The 19730-nt window shown below is 35.0% G+C and overlaps 1 protein-coding gene across 2 annotated transcripts in view; it reads left to right on the top strand.

Annotated features, from left to right (window-relative positions):
- LOC132195858 (zinc finger protein 236-like) overlaps positions 1-19730 on the top strand; it is a 189228-nt gene that overhangs the window by 67602 nt on the left and 101896 nt on the right. Inside the window, exons 3-4 of one of the 2 annotated variants that reach the window (XM_059618110.1) lie at positions 6000-6090; positions 14677-14809. The gene's annotated coding sequence lies outside the window, so the exon portion shown is untranslated. The remainder of the gene's footprint in view (positions 1-5999; positions 6091-14676; positions 14810-19730) is intronic. The other variant, XM_059618111.1, reaches the window with a different exon arrangement.

Below are 19730 nucleotides of genomic sequence, written 5' to 3'. Positions count from 1 at the left end.
CGTCATAATTATAAACTGATAATTTTGTTCCCGATTCCTACCTTATCCTTCATAATATTCGTTAAATTTTAAATCTTAAATAATTAAACATTTTTAATAATTTAACATTGGTTATAATTTAGTTATAATTACTTAATTATATTATTTGCATAATTATTTAATTTTCTCTTAAAAATTCTTTGTGGTGAAACTTTTATTTTTACCAAACATACTTAAAAAAAAAAATATTGGATCATATTGATTTTGGAAAATATTTGCAGAGCGCTAGTTGTTGTTTGTTGTTGAGAGTTTTGCTTCTTTTGTTCGCGTCTGCTGCGGAAAATTACTTTGTTTCTAATTTATTCTTGCGGTTGGTGGCAGAGCAGCTCCTTCGGATCAAAAAACGCTCTCTCACAAGAAAAGCACAGCAGCCGGTGTAATTTCTTGCCGAGCGTGCAAGAAGTATATCGCGCGCAAATTATATTTTCTTGGGCGCTACTTTAATTAAAATGCGACGCCTCGCAGAACCAAAGTGATGGATTTGAGCTTGTATTGTTCTGGAAATTTTAATTAGCTCCGTGTGCGCGCGCCAAGTTTGCCATAAAGAACCGGAGCTGACTGAGCAAATTCGCCTCATTGTGCGCCACGGAGAACAAAACTTGGCGCGCACAAAAACAACTTTTCTGTGTACATAAACATTTTCCGATGGGTTTGATCGATTGCATCGTGTGTACAAAAATGGCGATTTCATTTGCACAGGCGGAGAGCTAGGGACGCCGCCGTGGAGTAATAAATGTCAGTTTTGACGTCACCTGCGTGTGGCAGCACAAAGGGCGGAGGCAGCTAGAAAAACAAACCAAAGAAAACACGCGAAAGTCTCTCCATTATATTTATTTTTTGGACGATTTGTTATCTTATGTGTGTAATTTTGCGGTCGGTGAAAGGCCATTGTCGTCACGTTCGCCCCTGAAATATTGATGTACAATGTTAATGTGCGGACAGGTGTGTGTGTCCATGGGAATCGCATGTGCGGACCTCGCGTGAAAGAAACACCGCCATTATTATTCCTCCTATTTAATTAATGACCTCAGAAATAGCAAATAATGGTAGGTTTCTTTGTATTGAATTATGAGTCACAAATAATATAATTTGTACACACGCCATCTATACTGAAAAAAATTAGATTTTTTGAAACAAAAATCAACCTTGGGAGAAAAATTTCTCATTAGAATAACATTTGGAATTGTAAAATAACTCCTTTGAAAAGTTTTGTCGGATTCCGAGAGCTAATTCGACGGTAAATTTCATAATTTGCATTTATATTTGTTGATGAATTCAGCGAGCAGGTTTCTCTCTCTCCGCCCCCTCTCTTTCTCCTGCTCAGCGGAAAGTTTGCTCATAAAAGTTTTAATTTCCTTAATAATCCAGCACAGAATGTTTTTCTCGAGTGGAACTCAAGAGGGAGGAGGGTTGGAGGAAAAATAAATATTAGAGAGCGAGAACGGCGCGCGCGGGCGAGTAGCAAAGTTATAAATTGCGCCCTCGAATCGTAAATTCACAGAGAATATAATAATCTACCTTTGGAAGAAAACTTTTTACGGTGTAGGGAGGCAGGAGCACTTATCTAATCAAAAAATATTAATTATCGTTTTACTCTGACTGAGAAAATATATAAATCTTGCGCGCGCGAGCGCCATCCATTAAAACTTTACAATTACCAAGTTTAAAACGAATTCAGTTTTATCTTTGTGAAATGGCTCTGGCATATATACACTCTCACTTTATCTCGGCACGTTTGTTCAGTCTAAATTGCCATTATCCAGCAGCAGCATATATACCTTCTTTCACTTTTATATATTAGTGGGCGATATTCCTCATCTCCTTAAACTTGGAGCCTCCGAGGGAAAATGTAAATTTTATCTCCGTCTCTGCTTGTGTGCGAGAGAGGCGTATAAATACACGCATTTCGCGATGAGCTTCTCTCTCTTGCAGGTTTTTATTCGCTTGCAGGTATATGGAAAACGCGCTCAAGTTTCCATCGCGATAAAAAATATTACCGCCAGCGCTGGTTCTAATCAAACCGTGCAAGAGGAGCCGAGCGAATTAATGGAAAATTGGTTGGTTGACTTGGAGATATTTAGGTGCCACCGTGCCAAAAGCAATCGACTCTCTCCACCCTATTATGGCTGATGAACAAAGTTTTAAACCTCTATTTTGTCAAAACATATAAAAAAGAATATGACATTATTAACAATTATAAGTAAATTTCCATAGAAATTTAATGTTTAAATAATAATAAAACCTTAAATGTATTAAAAATCAATAATTTTATTATTTAATAAATAGAGAAACATTATTTTCATAATTATTTTCCTCACTTATTAATTTTGATTTATCACGCAGATATTTCCCAAACATTCTTTTTCTTCTTTAAATATAATTATGAAAAATGAACTTTCAACTTTATATTTTGTGATATATAGCAATGTTTATTCTTCAATGTAGTCATAGAAAAAAATTATCGTTAAATGAAATTATTATATTGAACAATAGCAATTATTTTGTATGCAAAAATGAAATTCTGTTTGCATGCATGGTGCCATTCGTTATCTAAAAAATAAAATATAATCACTATCAATTCATTTTCTGTAGCATCTTCAGCCAAAAAAGCAGGATTATATTTTCTGTAACTAACCATTAATCCCAAGCTCTTATTGTTAATGCTACAAATAAAAGAATCGCCGAAGAATCACATTTTTTTTTATCAAAAACATATGTTGAAAGTTTTGATTACAAGTTATGTTATTTGCATTGGTGCAGCAAAAAGTTTGACGTCTGATTATGAAGCTTTTTCCGCTGCAGCGCGGAACATCAAGAGCTGCGAGGGTTGATGTGCATAAAACACAACGGCGCCAGTTAAACAGAGCGCGCAGCCATGTTTTTTCTCGTTTTCCACCAATCTCTTTACGGCATCTTTTCCTTAATTTTTACCCTCTTCTTATATATCACATCAAGCGCGCTCGCTCCCCTCTTGTGCGGCACACATTATACTGGAAAATGTTCTCTCTCTTTTTATATGAAGCGCAGCCCCTTCATTTTTGCTGCAAGAGCTGCTTTAATTCCCAGTTGGGGGAGAAATAAGAGAAAAGAATGAGAGCCGGAGAGAGAGAGAGAGTTCCAACTCGACGTCTCTCTCTTTCTTTTGCTCTGAATATTATAGACGTGTCCTTTGCAGCGCTTGCAAATCTCCGCATCTAAGAGAGGAAATATTAAAACGAGAGCAGACTTCTCTCTCAAGGCGTCTTTTCAGCCGGATTTTGGCGAAAAAGTTTGCACGAACGGCAAAAAGCTGCCGCGCCAGCAGGAAAATTCGTCGCTCTCTTGGCACTTTTCATTTGCACAAGGAAGGAAAAGCTGGTGCGGAGACGACGCCAGGTCTTAATCCCCGCCTGTGTATATGCCAGCGAGAGAGAGAGAGAGGAATTTTTTTCGCGCATATAATACTTCATGGCTTGTTTCTGAGCTTTTCCGACGGCGCGCGAGGCAAAGTTAGTTTTTCCAGCTAACGAAGCTCTCGCTGTAACTTTTGCAGCGAGCCTTCGGGGGGTGGAGAGGGTGGAAAAGAGCTCTTTCTCCGCCCCCGTCCAAGTTGCCGACGCTGCCATGCCTTTTCTTATTTTCTTTCTCGTCCTCGCGTTTTTCATTCGATTTAGCGAGCGCAAGCGCCTTAAAAATGACGCCGCGCTTCTCCTTAGCTACGCGCCCTCTCTGCACCCCCGCGTCGACCGACCCTAGCAACAGAAATATTTTATGAATACATAAGCCCGGCTTTTTTCACCCCTGGCTGCTTTTTCTTGTTACCAAGCAAAGAAAATTTTAATTGAAATGGAAAGAAATAACAAATATAAATAAAAACGGAATTAATTTTGCACTTTGACTCTTGCTGGTGGAGTCTACGACTTTGAGAGCGAGACAGCTGAAGTGTATTAGGTTAGATCAATGAAATGTGTGCCAAGGGCACACGTCTGGTGCTGGAGTAGTACGTGTATGGCTCTTAATATCGCTACATAAGTCTAGGTACCTCTGCACCTACATGGATATAACGTAGGCGCCGTTTCGCCCCGCCACCCCTGCCGCTCCCGCAACCTGCACCACAAAGCCACACGCCTTGCAAACAGCCGCCGAGAACATGAAGGAGTTTCTAAGATGCTCCTTTAAGGGTTCGCCTGAGGGGCGCGAAAATGACCCTCGGTGTGACTCGACAGAGAAGAGATCTTTTCCCATGTTAGCCGCTTAATAGCCGTGAAATAATCTAGTGGCCACTCTTGACCAAATTTCAGCAATTAATTTCGAATTGGAAAATTCTGATTGAAAAATATGGAAGTACATTTTTTTTTTAAAGGATATCATAATTCTATTCAAAATCCATAGTTCAATTGTGATTATGAGTTTTAATTCTGGAAAATTATGGGTTATTTGAAAAACTGCAGGCAGAACAAGAAATTCAAAATATAACTTTTGTAATTTTAATGCATGAATTGATTAAAAATTTTGGATATGACATGTGAAATGTTAATTTGTATATTTAATAAAGATTAAATTTAATTTAAAAATTAAGAAAATTGTTAAAATTTGTAGAGCTTCTTCAAAAAATAATATCCTAACAACATTCTTTCTATTTTTAAAACCAGTTATGAAATTGCAGCAATAAGCGATAATTTTCAATTAATCATAATTTGCTACTAAATTTAAAAAAAATTATTTATGCTTCAATTAATAAATGGTTAAAAATTTAGACTTAATAATGACATAATCAGACTTTATATAATGTGTATGATCGCCTTTGAACTAAAGTAAAATTATAAAAATGAAGAAAAATAAGAGAAAAAAATTACCAAACCAAAATCCAGCAAATTTCGCACTTTTCAAACAACAAAAACACAATCACTGGGGCCACATGTATGACGCAGAGAGAACTGAAAGTTGCGTATTTATCACTCGCTTCTCAGGACGGGAATGAAGGTCAAGCAAGTTTTGCTGGTCAGCCGGCAAAAGCGGCTCGACGCGGCTCGATCGCTCTTCCCCTCAAAAAACAGGCTGGACACGTTGCAATTCAAAATAGACCGGCTCTGAATTTTTCTACCCCTTGCTCTGGTCGGCGGAAACTCGTTTGCGCTCGCGGAAAAAGAATATCTTATTCAAATGGGCAACAATGAACGCGTCTTGCGTTGCGTGCAGCGACCACTTTTTTCGCCGCGCGCATAAAAAATGCACGGCGCGTCTCTGCAAGGAGAGGTCAGTCGGTTAAAGTGACCTTTGGGGAGCGGCGCGATTAAAAAACTAGGGTGACCAGTCTGATACATTATAAACTTGTTGCGAGATGCGCCGCGCTGATAGCGAAAAAAATCTTGGCACAAAGCAACCCTCGTCAGTCCCACGGTGCAACATCCGGCACCCTCAGCACACAGAGTCCGGTTTGTCCACTTCCATTTTTTTCGCCAACTTCAGAGCTTTCTCATTTTTCTAGGCCTCCGAATTGCCAAGCCTATTTGCAGTGACCGTTAGAATTGGCTCGATGAGAAAGACAGTTTGTCGTTGGAAAATTTCGGTCGAGCGAGTACCCATGCGTATGGTATAGGCAATTTACTTACAAAGATTAATTTTAAAATTAATACAATCTTTAATATATTCATTTCATTAGTAATTTTTATTAAAAATAAAAGAGGCATATAACTCAAATATTTTTCAAACTAATATATCATAATTAGATTGTAAGATATTTTATTTATCAAATAATTTGAAAAAAGAAAAAATAAAATAGTGAGCAGTGCTGGTGAAAAAATTGTGTCTCAATTGTGTTTTACCAAATACTTATATTTTTAAATAAATAAAATTATAACATTTTAATTTGATTATATTAAAAATAGCTAAAAAGTATTTAATAAAGTTGTTTTCTAAACAGTAATTTAATTTTAAACATGTAAATAATCAAATCTTGTTTGCTTTTTATCTTTTTCCAGGCCTTCTACATTTGGCGGTTTTGTACATATTTCCTGAAAAAGATGGGCCCTTCACTTTTCAGTTCTGCATTCTTATATGATGCCAATACAAGTAAGCAAATGTTTAAAATAATTTCTGTAATTTTTCTACAACTAAAACATGAAATAATTATGCCTAGCCCTTGCAACAAATCGCACTAAATCAAAGTTTCACTCTTTTATGTCCAACTGCAAGCAACGAGTGTTTCTCTACACGAAAATATTGTATTATAAAAAGCACCAAAATTACATTTAAAACTAATTATTTTCATAATGAATTCCTGTAATTAATGGAAAGTATACAGATTAATTAATTTTCTTTCTATGCCACCTGTGCATTTTTTCGGCGTCTTTCATCCATGAGCGGTCGGTCAGGTCGGTGTCTCTTGATCATATAATACGCTGGTCCTTTGGGATGCTGGGGGAACGAGTTTGTGCACGCGCGTACACAAAATAAAAATACAAACACAAAATAATGTTTGAGGTGCTGACGAGAAGGCGTTGCGTGCGTGCACTTGATGCAAACCGGAATATCTTCCAATTGACAACATACGCTGTAAAAATAATAAATAAAAAAAGTAACATGCGTTCATGCGTCTCAAACAGACACACGTTCAAAAACTTGCAGCATCATCGCGTTGATTGCTTTTAGCAGCTGACAAATTGAATCTCTTTTCACCTCTTTAAATTCTTTATTAATTCTTAATATGGTGGTGCATTTTTTTTTCATTCAATTGAAAAAATGGAATAATTATATCCCAAGGTTCAAAATCATTCTTCTGTTTTAAATTGGGAGTAAAGTTGCTTATGAATCATTATTCAATGTCATAAAAAATTTGGTAAAGTTTCCAAAAATAATTAATTTATGTAAAAAGCTCAATACGGATTACTTAATTCTTTTAGTGAGACCTGAAACGCAATATTTTGAAGTTTTTAAGTGCAATTTTTTTAAACTTTTCCATATCACTTCAGATAAAAACTACAAATTATAGAGGTTTTAAAATCAAATTAAAAGTTTAAAAGTATTTTAAACCTGGATTGAAGATATATCCCTTGAAGTGGCCTCTTTTTTGGCGGACCATGATGTGCTTAAAAGCGAAAATATCATTAAATTTGCAAAGTAAAGTTTTCGGAGAGCTAACATCTTGCCTTTCTATATTGGCAAACGCGCGGAGGGGCAATAACAAATTCTCATTACACCAAGATGCAGACGAGAGCGCTGCATATAAAATCATAGTAATGGTGAAAATCCCATTTTATGTGTATTACACACACACGCACACTTTAAGAGAGTCTCATCTCAGGCCGCTGTTTTGCATCAGCATCTCGATAAAATTTTACGGCCCTTTTGTGTAAAATTCTTCAAGTTATTTTAATATTCTCGACGCGAATTTATATTTACTTTGCCAAGTTAATTTGACACGCTGCTAATTTGCATAGCTCTTCCATTATGTATTTCGCGCAGCAGCAATATTAAAATCTTAATTGCCACTGCTCTTCAGGGAAATTCTTCTTCTTGTGCGCGGCGCACGTGGCATGGCAAAAATCTCTCCTGCAGCAGCCAGTCCGGCGTTTTGCTCCGCGTCTAAATAAATCTTGCAGGCTCTCGCATAATGAAATAAAGTAAGGAAAAGGAAACGCGAGTGCGCGGCGCTCTGCAAAAAGCCTCCCTCGCTCTCTCTCTCTCTTTAGAAAAGACGGTCTTTCTGCTCTGGTGTGCTCGCACGCTTTTGTAATATTTCAGTTTTCAGCAGTCTTAAAAGTTTTTGTGCTGCGCCGACCAATGAGAGAAGATGCCAACACGCGACTAATTTCTTTTGTCGTGAATTTTAATGTCAACTCCATAATATCTCGGGCGGAAAAGAGCAGAAAATGTCGCTCGCTGCGGCCTGCTTTTATAAAACGCCTTTCCCGCTCTCGGCCGTAAAATGTCTCAGGCCCAATTTTTCACCACTTTTAATCTAAAATGCAATATAGGAGCGGGAAAGCAGCTTAAACTTTGTCGTCGTCGGCGCGATATTAAGGGAGAGGGCGGTTTATTTTGTTGCCCTTATTCTCCAGCAGCAGCCTTTAATGGCCCATTAAAATTTTACAACTTTTAAAAATGGGCATTAAATAAACGGGAGAGGCACTAAAATTTTTCGCCCAGAGCATTTTTGCCCTGGCTAAGTTATTCACTCCGTTCGAGCTGAAAACTTAGTTAAATTAAGCCCGCGTCCCTGGAGGACTGGAACGCCTTTCCTTCGAGGATTAAAGGTGGAATAAGGAAAGTTTGAACCGACAAGTTCTGAAATGAAAGTTTTGCTTGTGAAAAAAGGGTAAAACAAAATTTCTGAACTTGATATAATTTTAAGCAAATAATTAAATTTCATAACACTCCAAATTCTAGAGGTGAACAGACAAAATACCTATTTTGGGCCCTTATTTTCAGGGCCTGTGCTGTTTTATAATCTCTCAATATGATAATTTACACACGGAATTTGTTTTATCTAAGCAACCCTGCCAATAATTTACAAAAATATTATTTTAATTCTTTATTTTCTTATCATTTTTCAACTTAATTTTGTGTATATGAGAAGAAATTGTTTACATTAAAAATATATGCTTAGCAACTACTGGATGCCGACTGCAACATTTTAGGGAGTTTGCCGAATTCACAATTAAATTAATAATCTGCGAAGATTTTGCTCTAAAATAACACAATTTAACCAATAGAAATTTAAAAGATTATTAAATAACATAATTAAAAGTGATTTAGCTAAAGGCTTTTGCATTCAGATTTCCTAAATTTCAAAAACTGCTGCTTTTCCTCGCTCCTGCAGCTCTAATAATTATGTTTAGGATCAAACATTATTTCCCCCTTTATCAGCCTCGCACTTCAGCTTTCTTTTTAATCCAATTTAATTTTCATGTATACGTTTCATTTCCTTGCTGCACGACTCCAAAATTACTGCAACAATTTAATTTTCAGTACAAATTAATATTGTCATTAAGACGCTAACTCTGTGGCAGTGCCAAGCAAAGCCAGTCCAAGAATAAATCCTAAAAAATCTAATTTCATAGCTTACAAACATTCTGTCTGCAATTAATATCCAGTTTCGCAAATTATTCATGAAAAAGTGAAGTAAAATTCCTCATCACCAAACGAATGTAGTTCTGGAAATAGTGGATGTTTTCTGTTTTACTTAATAGTTTTTTTTTTATAAAAAAAATATAAGGCGTCCGCCGAATATCATATATCAAAATGCAGCTCTGCCATTCCTTTAAAAAATTCTATATTTATGGAAAAAAATAACGTCATCTCCTCTTAATACACTTCAACTTGAATAAGAAATAATTGATCAAATATTTTAATTTTCTAAAACAAACTGCATGCAGACTGCGGCATCAGATAAAATTATAATAATTTTTCACGTCACTCTTGACAATTTTCCACTCGGTTAAAGAGAAAAAGCTGCGCTTGTAAATCAGGAGCGACTGCAAATGCCGAGTGCATGCCTTGAATTCGCGTATGAGCCTGAGGAGAATGTGCCCACAGCTTTTCTCCACTTACACACACACGCTCTGGCGCCGTGTTTAATGCGAGGGAGCATGCATGGCACCTACGAGTTCTTATTCCACAGGTGCCGTCGCCATAAAAATTGATATAGTTTTATATGCAGAAAGAGCAGAGCTGTGATTTAAAACTGCACGTCTCTCTGGTCAGCAGAGCTGCATACGAAATGCAATTCTGGTTAAATGTAATTTATTTAAAAGTTAAATTAAAACCACAGAATTGATACAAAAAATTATCAACCTGGTCCTGAAATTTCCTCGATGAGAAAAGTTTTGAGCGTCGCAGCCATTTGTGTGGATTCCGGTTGAGGGAGGGAGAGAGTTTTTAATTCACTTTACTACTTCGGCGTTTTAATTTGATTGCTTTTTAAGGCTGAATAAGAAATTTTATTGTTCGCTTGAGGGTTGGAAGCAGTTTTACTCCCCTGCATGGTCGTTTGAAAGACGCACACTCGTTTTATTGGCGCGCTCTTTCTCTCTCTCTCTCTCTCTCTCTCTCTCTCTCTCTCTCTCTCTCTCTCTCTCTCTCTCTCTCTCTCTCTCTCTCTCTCTCTCTTGTTCCGCAAGGCAATAATTCTTCCTGCGAAGAAGAAAAAGAGAGTCTTTCTCTCTAGAGCTTGGGGGAAAGGAATAAATTGACAGCGGCATTAGGAAGGCATCTTGCCTGCAGGAAAAAGAGGGTGGAGGCAGAGCAAAGAAAGCGCCCGCCCTCATTGGTGCCGCTGCACATGCAGGGTGGATAAAAAATCACCCCTGAGAAAAGAAAATAAGAGCGAGGGTGCAGAGTTTTCTGAAAACGTACGCCCCTCGCGCTCGATTCTTTCTCGCTTCGCCAGCGCCCCCTCATTATTTATGTAAGGAGCAGCGAGCACTCGGGTGTCTTATTAAAAATGGAAAGGGGAGAAAAATTAATGGGTATTGAATCATCCCCCTTGGCACGCGTGGCCTGCGTTCTTTTGATTAAGAAAAGCGGCACTTCTAATATTTCCTAACTTGAAAGTTGCATTCATTTGAAATTTTTTATGTGGATTTAATTTATTTCCAATTTCTGTAAATTTAGTTACGCATTTATTATATCACTAGCTTACTTAGCTTAAGCGTGCGGAGCTGAACCAAGTACTTCTTAATTACTCTAGTGAATTTCAATTTCTAATATTTGAGCACTTTCATATATAAAAATAATATAGTAATAACTTTAAAAGCTAAATTGAAACCATTTGTTAGTAAAGCCTCCATAAAAATGTATTTGAAAATTGAAAAATAACCAATTATAATATTTAATTAAATATAAAAAATGTTTTAATCTACTTTTTGCTTATGAGGATGTAGTTTAAAATAATGTTGAAATATGATTTAATAAATTAATTAAATACATTGAAGCACAAAAAAATTACCTAAAATGTTATGTTTGCTAAATAGGTGCTGCAGAATATTGACTTGCCACTTGTAAAGATATTGAAGAATATTTTAACTATTAGAAGGGGTAAAAACTTTTTAAGGCCGATGGGGACTTTTTGATCTCGAAAGTCATAGCAAAATTCTTGCCAGTGGTGGTGCCGTTTTGTCCAAAAATTCCTTTTTTAGTTTTCAACAATTGAATGTAAACAATGTATTTGTAAAAATGTGGAAAAATAAACAAAAACTACAATAATATTATTATTATTATTGACATGCAAAGCATGATTATAATTACAAATAACAAATTTTAACAGGTTTCTATTAAGTTTGATCATCATTATGATTTCAAAACAAAAAATGATTTGATAATTTTGACAAATTTATGACATCAAACATTGTCGCGTGGTGCTCTTTCTTAATGGAAATTTACAACTTTTGATCTAAAACTCCATGAAAATAATCAATTCCAAATACATAAAAATAACAAGAAGCCTCACATGTAAATGCAGAACTCATAAAACGGCCTTTAATTGTAATTGGTGGCATAGGCACTGGAGAGTCTAATTAAAATGAAAGTTAAAGAAAAATTAATGGTTTTTTAATCAATCCCTTTCTGCACGAGTGTCCCGCATCCTTTTGATTAAGAAAAGCGTCACGTCACTTTTGTTTTACTCGTTTAATATTTCAAAATTATAATATAAGTTGCATTCATATGACGTTTTTGTTGTAGATTTAATTTAGTTTCCAATTACTGTAGGTACATCAGATCACATCAAACATTGTCGCAGTGGTGATCTTTTCTAACTAAAGCAAAATTATTTCAACAAATTGGAAAAAATTATTACAATTCTTGATTTAAGTTATATTTTTGTTTTTTAAGATTTCAAAACGAAATTTATTTCATGCATTAATTACATGAAACGTTTCCGCAGTGGTGATTTTATTTTAACGATTCAAATCAACAACTTTTACACCCTCAAACCCCATACATAAAATTATTCAATTCGGAATATACAAAAATAACAAACGGCCGCACATGGAAATGCAAAACACCTACGCCGGCCTATCGCGCGTTTGTTTTGCACACATAGGCTAAAAGTACATAATATGTATGTATTTGGCGGCGGCGAGCACTCAGGTCGGTGGGCAGGGCCGCGTGTGTTGTGGTGTTGCATACGTTTGTCCATGCGGCGTGGTGCAACCGGCTCTCCCAGGGGTTGTGCTATTGATTGCAGGTGCAATGGGCCGTGTTCAGTGCCAATTGGCACCGCCTCGGCTGCACGTGGACGGGGCGTGGTCAATCGCCCTTCGATTGCAAACACCACCATTTAAATTTAATGTGTTAATAATTAATTCAGGCGTGGTGCTCATTTAAAAGCGATTTTTCTGCCGCGCACTGCGCCGAACGCAAACTGGACACTGGAATATTTCCTTAGCAACAGAATTTGCGGTAATTTTATATATGATTTATTTCTATTTTGAAGAAAGTCAGATTTGAGATAATTGAAGAAATTGATGATAAATAGCAAATTTTTGGCGAATTAACTCTAATTTTTTTTCTTGACAACGAATTGGCAATCTTGAATGGAGTTTGGACAAATTTAGCTGCCAAAATGGTTTGTTTTAAGCTAAAGAAAAACGTGATTTTCTAAATTGTTAATTCCATGCAAACAGAAATGATGAAAAACATCTAATGAGCACCCATCACGCCGTTTATAACCAATATAATTAAAAAAACACAAACATAAACTTTAATTGACCATATTTATTATCTTTTTAAACCCAAATTAAAACTGAGCAGCTCTTAAATGGAAGTCGGAATATAATTTTATAAAAGTTTGGAAAATTTTGTAAAATATAATTTTCTGGCATAAATTTTGGTGTTTTCAGCAATCATACATTTATGCGAAATCAATTCCTACAATTTATGTAATTAGAAAATAATTAATTATGAAAAAGTCCAAAATGGAAATACAAGACAGTATAATATATTTGTTCCATCAGATGCTCTTTGTATTTTTTCGTTTGTTTGTCGAGGTATAGCCCGATTTCATTTGTCCGAGAAATCCTCCTTTGAATGTTGATTTTCAAATTAATAGAATATTTATTTGGAAAATTTAAACTTTCGTGCCTCAAATACAGAAAATATTAACTCATTTCAAGCAACATGAAACACACAAAAATTATGCTAAATCAACGTTAGCAACCAATTTTTTTAAATTTAGTATAAAATGTTTTTAAGTGTTAAGAAGTTAATTCTTTATGAATAAGAAACAGAACTTTTGAAAGTTTGCATAAACTTGTTTTGGGGAACTTTTTTCGCTTTTTTCGCTATCCATAAATTATAATTTTTTTTACTATTTTCATTTCAAAAATTTATTTCAAACCTCGCATGTAATTTTAAATGTAAAAAGTATTAAACATATTGTAATTTTTGATTGATGGCACTGTCGTTAATTTTTCAATGCGGCGTTGTTCTGAGTTGTTTCGGGATCGGCGCGGCGTCTTTTGAACGCCTTCCTCCTCATTTTGTCTTGTTGAAGAGAGCGTGTCGCCGCAAATTCTTGGCGGAAAACACGCCAGCGCACATCTATCATCGTCAGCGTGCATTTCGGGATGACGCAGGCAAAAACATTTTCCTAATATTAATGGCGATTTCACATGCACGCCCGGAATAAAATCCGCCGCCTGCCACTCTCAAATCTGCCTTTGTTAATACACACAAACGCCGAGAGCGCGCATTGATGATGGATATTTTATATTTCGCCGCGAGAATGCAAGAGTCTAAATAATGTGAGTGCTGGATGGCTGCCGCTCACGCCATCCCATTAATCAAGCCTCAGCTATTATTAATATTATTTTGCTCGTCTTTCTCTCCGCAACGAGAAGAATTCCTCTTTATACATATTCCTTTGCCGAGAGAGCGCGCGGTGATTTACCTGCCGCATCCGCCGTATGCAACCTGCGATACCGCCAGATTCACCTGGTTGCATAACTAGTTTGCAACTAAATGATTAAGCACTGGTGAATTCATTTTTTCGCACTAGTAAGAGAAAATAACATCAACAAATTAAATAGCAAAATTTTAAATTGCAACTTAAATGAATTAAAATAAAGAAGATTTTATAATTCATTTGTTATTTGTCAAGGCGTATTTTGAAATAGAGAAAAGGGTGAATAAAAAATTGGGATCTTCTAGAAATACAATAATGGTGAAAGAATTGTTTTGCCTTCCAATTTGATCATTTTGGCTATAGTTTTTATGCATCTGGAATATCCTTCTCCAAGCATATTGATATTTAAAGGCCAAAGCCGGTACTTTTCATTGGCAAAACCGGACTAAACTATAATTTCTTTTAGTCTGTTCCAAAAAGAAAACAACTGAAATTATTTCAGTTATTGATGGACTCAATTTAAATATATCTCTTTACTTGCAAATTTCACTTCTCGAAATCAGCACAGTTTGAAGATATGTATCTATATACAGTCCCAGTGTTTAATAATTATGTGCAAAGATTAAATCTATATCTACCATTAATATAATTGTACTATGTATTATATGAACTTTTGAAGAAGAAAAGATAAATGTAGCAAGCCGACTAATTTTTTTTTAAAAATTATTATTTTCATAAATTTTGCTGCTTTGGAACACACCTCTGTGTTGTATCATCAAAGAATTAATCACAATATTTGATATTTCACACAGATGAGACATCAGTCGACAAATCCATCCTTTGTCTGCCTTCACTTTATGGTCCCAGAATGTCAACATCAAGGTGATGTTAAACAAGAAGAGAAAGTTCCACAGGGACTGGACTACAAGAGTTGCCGACAACCAGGTAGGATCAGTCACGCTGTTATTTAATTTTAAATACTTTACTTAAAGAAATAGTTTAGTTTCATCTCTAATTAGGAAAAGAAGCTCAAAAATTTATTATCCCCTATACATTTTGAATTTTAGATTCGTCCGAGAAAAACTTTTGTAACACACACTTTTGCGCTAATAGCAATTGAAAAACTAGATACATTTTGAAAGTTTCAACTCGGAAACATCACACTAAATAAATTTCAATATCTTGTTAGGTAGTAAAATAAATTCACCTTAACATATAAAAAGCCGCTCCGTTATTTGGTGAAAATATTTAAATAAATGAGGGAAACTTTGAATGCAGTAAATTGGATTTTTGCATCCTTGGCCTCTAAAATTAAGGTTCGTTTTCAGTACGGCATGGCCCATAACCTATAATTTTATTGGAGTGCTATTTATTGAACACAGCTTCTGACAAACGTGGTTTCTGGTGTTCTGAGGATCTTTTGTGTGATTTCTAGTCATTTTCTATGAATACAATAATTTTATTAATTTTAATGATGAAGCGAGGATGAAGTGAATAACCAAAGATCACAGCAGTTGAATAATAATGTTTAACGCGCAATTTTTTTGCGTTTCCAGTTTCCAAAATCGCTATAGTGAGTAAAATAATAAATATTAGGCATTTTTAAACCAGTGAATCGCTCCTTTTTAAACCAGTGAATCAAGCTCTTTTTCAAACCAGTAAATCACTCTTTTTTTTGAAACCCCCGAATCATTCTTTTTATAAACCCTTAATTCAATCTTTTTATAAAACCGTGATTCCTTTCTTTTTATAAACTCGTGAATCACTCTTTTTTAAACCCATGAATCCCTCTTTTTTCAAACCCTGAATAGTGAATCACTGTTTTTGTTGAACCCACGAATCACTTTTTTTTTTAAACCAGTGAATCACTCTTTTTTCAAACCCCAAAATCACTCTATTTCAAACCAGTGAGTCACTTTTTCTTTAAACCATTGATTCACTCATTTTTTAAACCAGTGAATCACTCTTGCGCGGGCACCAAATCCGGGTGCCCAGCGCGGGCACCAAAACCGGGTGCCCAGCGCGGGCACCAAAACCGGGTGCCCAGCCCGGGCACCAAATCCGGGTGCTCTGGATGCTCTGCTGGCTTCCTTGTACTGCCCAACGCTCAACGTGGGAAACATAATTTTTCTTTTACCAAATAAGATTAATTTTTTTCCCATTTTTAAGATTTTAAAACTGCGCTGGAAAAATACGTCTCCAATTAAATTTATCTAAAATAACTGCTATATTATGTGTAATTATTGGTAAACAACACTCTTATGCGCTGAGAAGGGGTTGAAGATGGATTTGCGGAAAGTACAGTTTGCTTTTTTCACAAGAGTGCAAGCGTCCGTAAGCACTGGAGAAGGACTGCAAGGGCGGAGTTCTTGCAATTTTGTAGCCAATGGCTAAGAGATCTGATATTGGCCTCCGAGAAAAGGAATATCCGTCGTGAAAGTTCTGGGGGTTATTATGGTGGTGAGCGCACAAGATAAAATTTATTGGCCAGCATAATCGAATGTACTACCTTAAATGTACTTGTATGTATTTTATTGCAATTTAAAACCATCAAAACAACTCAAAACGGCTGATGAGGCTTCAACAGACGAAACAGCACAAGACGTGGACAGATTGATGTGGTTTTTAAAATATCATTTGGGAATTTGCACCCTTTTATATCAGCTATTTTTTTAACTTCTACATCGATTTTGTCTAAAATATCTAGCGTCTCAGAACGTAAACCCATGTAAAAGCGACTAGACTGGTTAATAATTTATAAGCGTATTTAATATGAATGATAATATTTTAACATCAGAAAGGCAAAGTTACCTAGATCAATATTTTTTTTTTTAAATCGCTCAGTTTGTATTATACTTTTCTTTTTTTAAATCAGAAAAAAAAGTTTTTTTCTGATTTATCGATAAAACTAAATCCAGGTATATAACGCGAGAACCATAGTGAAGCAATCGGGAAAAAATATAAGAAGCTAAAGAAACAGATGAAACTGTTCTTAAAAAAAAATCAATTTTCTTTATACTATAATATGAGAATATAATATGAGAAAATAAGTTAAAGCTTCACAAAAGCACGAAAAAAAATTAATGTGCAATAAAATAATTTTTGTGTGGCTTTATTTTTTAATTTGTCATTTTTGTGGTACCTATAATTTTTTGTATAATAATAAATCTTAGTTACTTTAATGAGTTTTGTATTTAAACGGCCCATACTTGCAAAAATAAAAAATGTTATATAAGGTTTTTAGATCTAATTGCAGTCAAATTTTAACGTGTGCAACTCAACGAATGAGCATCAATATTTCGCTGGTCGCCTTGGCTGGGCAAAGGGTTGCGATGCTGGGTGCTGCACTCTGGCTCCCGCAACCGTCACTAAACACGCGCGTAACCCTTTCTTTTAGCTCGAGCATGAAGAGGTCTCTCTCACTCATTCTGCACTGCAAGCGATCCAATGCTGCCTATATTATAGCAGAGAATCCGCATGATCGCTAAGCAGCAATCGCAAAAAGTTAAAATTGAATATTTCTATTTAATTTTTTTTATGGTTTTCAAAGAAGGTTTTCTAAATTGTATTTTCTGTTTTTATATAAATTGAAAGAACGATGTATTTATTGCTTATCGCCTAGCAATAATAGTAAATAAACATTAACTCACAATACGCCTTTGGGAAAAATAATTTTACTCAATTTTTTATGTAAAAAATTTCATTTTAATATTATTTTATAAAATATTATCTTGTATTTGCGAAGGCAATTGATTTTCATTTCATATTAATGAGCTTCTATTCCTATTACATGTGAATATATATTTGAATGATAGAGTATTATTTTATCTGCCAACCAGCTAAATCAGGTGGTAGATTTTCTGAAAATTTTTTTGTTGCATCAGAAAAGTTCACTCAACATATGGTAATTGCCTTGGCAATACGTTTCCCTCGTTTTGTCAGATAAACGAAGTAAAAGTGTTTCGCCGCCTTTACAACAAATCACACAACCTATCCCAATAAGACGAAGCGTACAAAAGGCTTGCAGGTGCAATCTGGTTCTTTTCCTCTGCGAACGCCGACGCCGCGTTTGTTTAAAATTGACCACTTTGTGCAACACATTTTACTTTCTAGAATGTAATTTTAAAATATTCTATTTGTGCGAGTAAAAGTGAAAAGATAAATGTCGGTAAATAAATCAGTGCCATTTTTTCTGCCACCCGCGCTGCCAGAGAAGAAAGCGAATTAAATAACGAAATTAAGACGTCTCAATTTCAAAGACAGCGGCCGACGTCGTCCGCACTGCACAGATTTGAATTTCAAATTGAATTGCTCCTGTCCGTCAAGTCACATTACCTTCGACGCGTTTGAGCTGCTGGAATTCTTTATAGGTTTACCTGACAATTAGTAGGCTACCGCAGAATAATTGACTGCTACTTTATATTTGAAGGATATTTAACATGTCTTACTCTGTTTTCATTCACAATATTATAAATTAAATAACAACGCATTAGTGTAGTTAATCGTAAGGCTTTTGATAATTCTAAGGCTTTTCCTAAAAGTGGGTAGTTTTTTTGCTCAAAATTTTATAATTTTATCAATATATTATATTGGTCATCTTGATTTGGTTTTTTTCCTTCATAAATAAAAACGACATTATTTTAAGAATCATATTTATTTACTAATGATTATTTTGGTGAATAATTTTGGATGGCAATCAAATTAATTTTATTCAGGAAAACCCGACGATTAAAGATTTTTGTCAACGGCTTTGTATTTTCATCTGGATGTTCAGCCCAATTAGTTTACAATAAATTTTTGAAAACACAACCTGCAGCCTGCAGGTCATGCTTGTGCTCTAAATTGCACAGACAACGGTCGAAGATGAGGTTTTGGGTAAATTTTTAATTTAATTAAAAATAGATCAACTGAATATTATTTAGGCTACACTGCCCAGCTCAAAGAGATGAATATATGTTAAAATTTGTATCCAGCGCAGTTGAGAATTGTAAGAAAAATCGGAAAAATCTTATATTTTTGGGCGAAATAACAAAGTAGTTAATTTAAGTAATTTAAAAAATATTTTACTTTTTTAATTTTTAAGTTAAAAATATTTTATTAATTTCTATAAATTTAAATGTTATTTTTATCATGCCTGAAAATTTCTGGAGACGATCAGTCAAGATCATTTTTGATTAAATATTAACCAACAATTTCAACGTGAACAATAACATTCATTTAGTTGCAAAATTACATTTCTTGGTGGACCACAAGGCTTTATCATAAATAATAAGGTATTTAATCTGCTCCTCCTCCTGCCTTGAATTCTATTTTGTGTTCTCATGCCCAGACACGTTTGATTCAAATCTAAAGTTCAACCAATTCAAATTATGTTTTATTATAATATTTTAGTTCATAGCTAAAAATATTCATTTCTAAACTATCAGTGACAAACATCATCAATAAATTTAATTCTTTCTTGTGATGTCTAAGCTTTTAAGGTAAAATTGTTACTGGTGGTAGTTCTTTTTTGCCCAAATATTATGAAAACTGAATGCAGATTGGACATGTTAATCAAAATGCATGTCTCTACAGAGGCCAAAATTGGATTTCTGTGAAACGACAAATAAAGTTATTTGTGTTATTTTTCCGTAATTCACTTAAATACAATCAGTTTTTTTATATCAAATTATTTTTAATTTATTTTATATTATAGAAAGCAAAATACTACAAACAACAACACTTCTTTATATTACGGCCTGACTGCTTTTTATTCACAATCACTCTGACGAGTCGAGGGAATCCCGTTGTCTTCGGTCGATAGCAGAAAAACTCAATAAAGAAATCAAAAGTTGAGTCGAAAAGTGTCATTCACTGCAGGCCGGCT

This window comes from Neocloeon triangulifer, unplaced genomic scaffold, assembly GCF_031216515.1.
Source record: "Neocloeon triangulifer isolate White Clay Creek 2 clone unplaced genomic scaffold, ASM3121651v1 ptg000011l, whole genome shotgun sequence".
Taxonomy (NCBI): Eukaryota; Metazoa; Arthropoda; class Insecta; order Ephemeroptera; family Baetidae; genus Neocloeon; species Neocloeon triangulifer.
The sequence above is the reverse complement of the archived record's forward strand: the minus strand, read 5'-3'. Positions and strand labels throughout refer to the sequence as shown.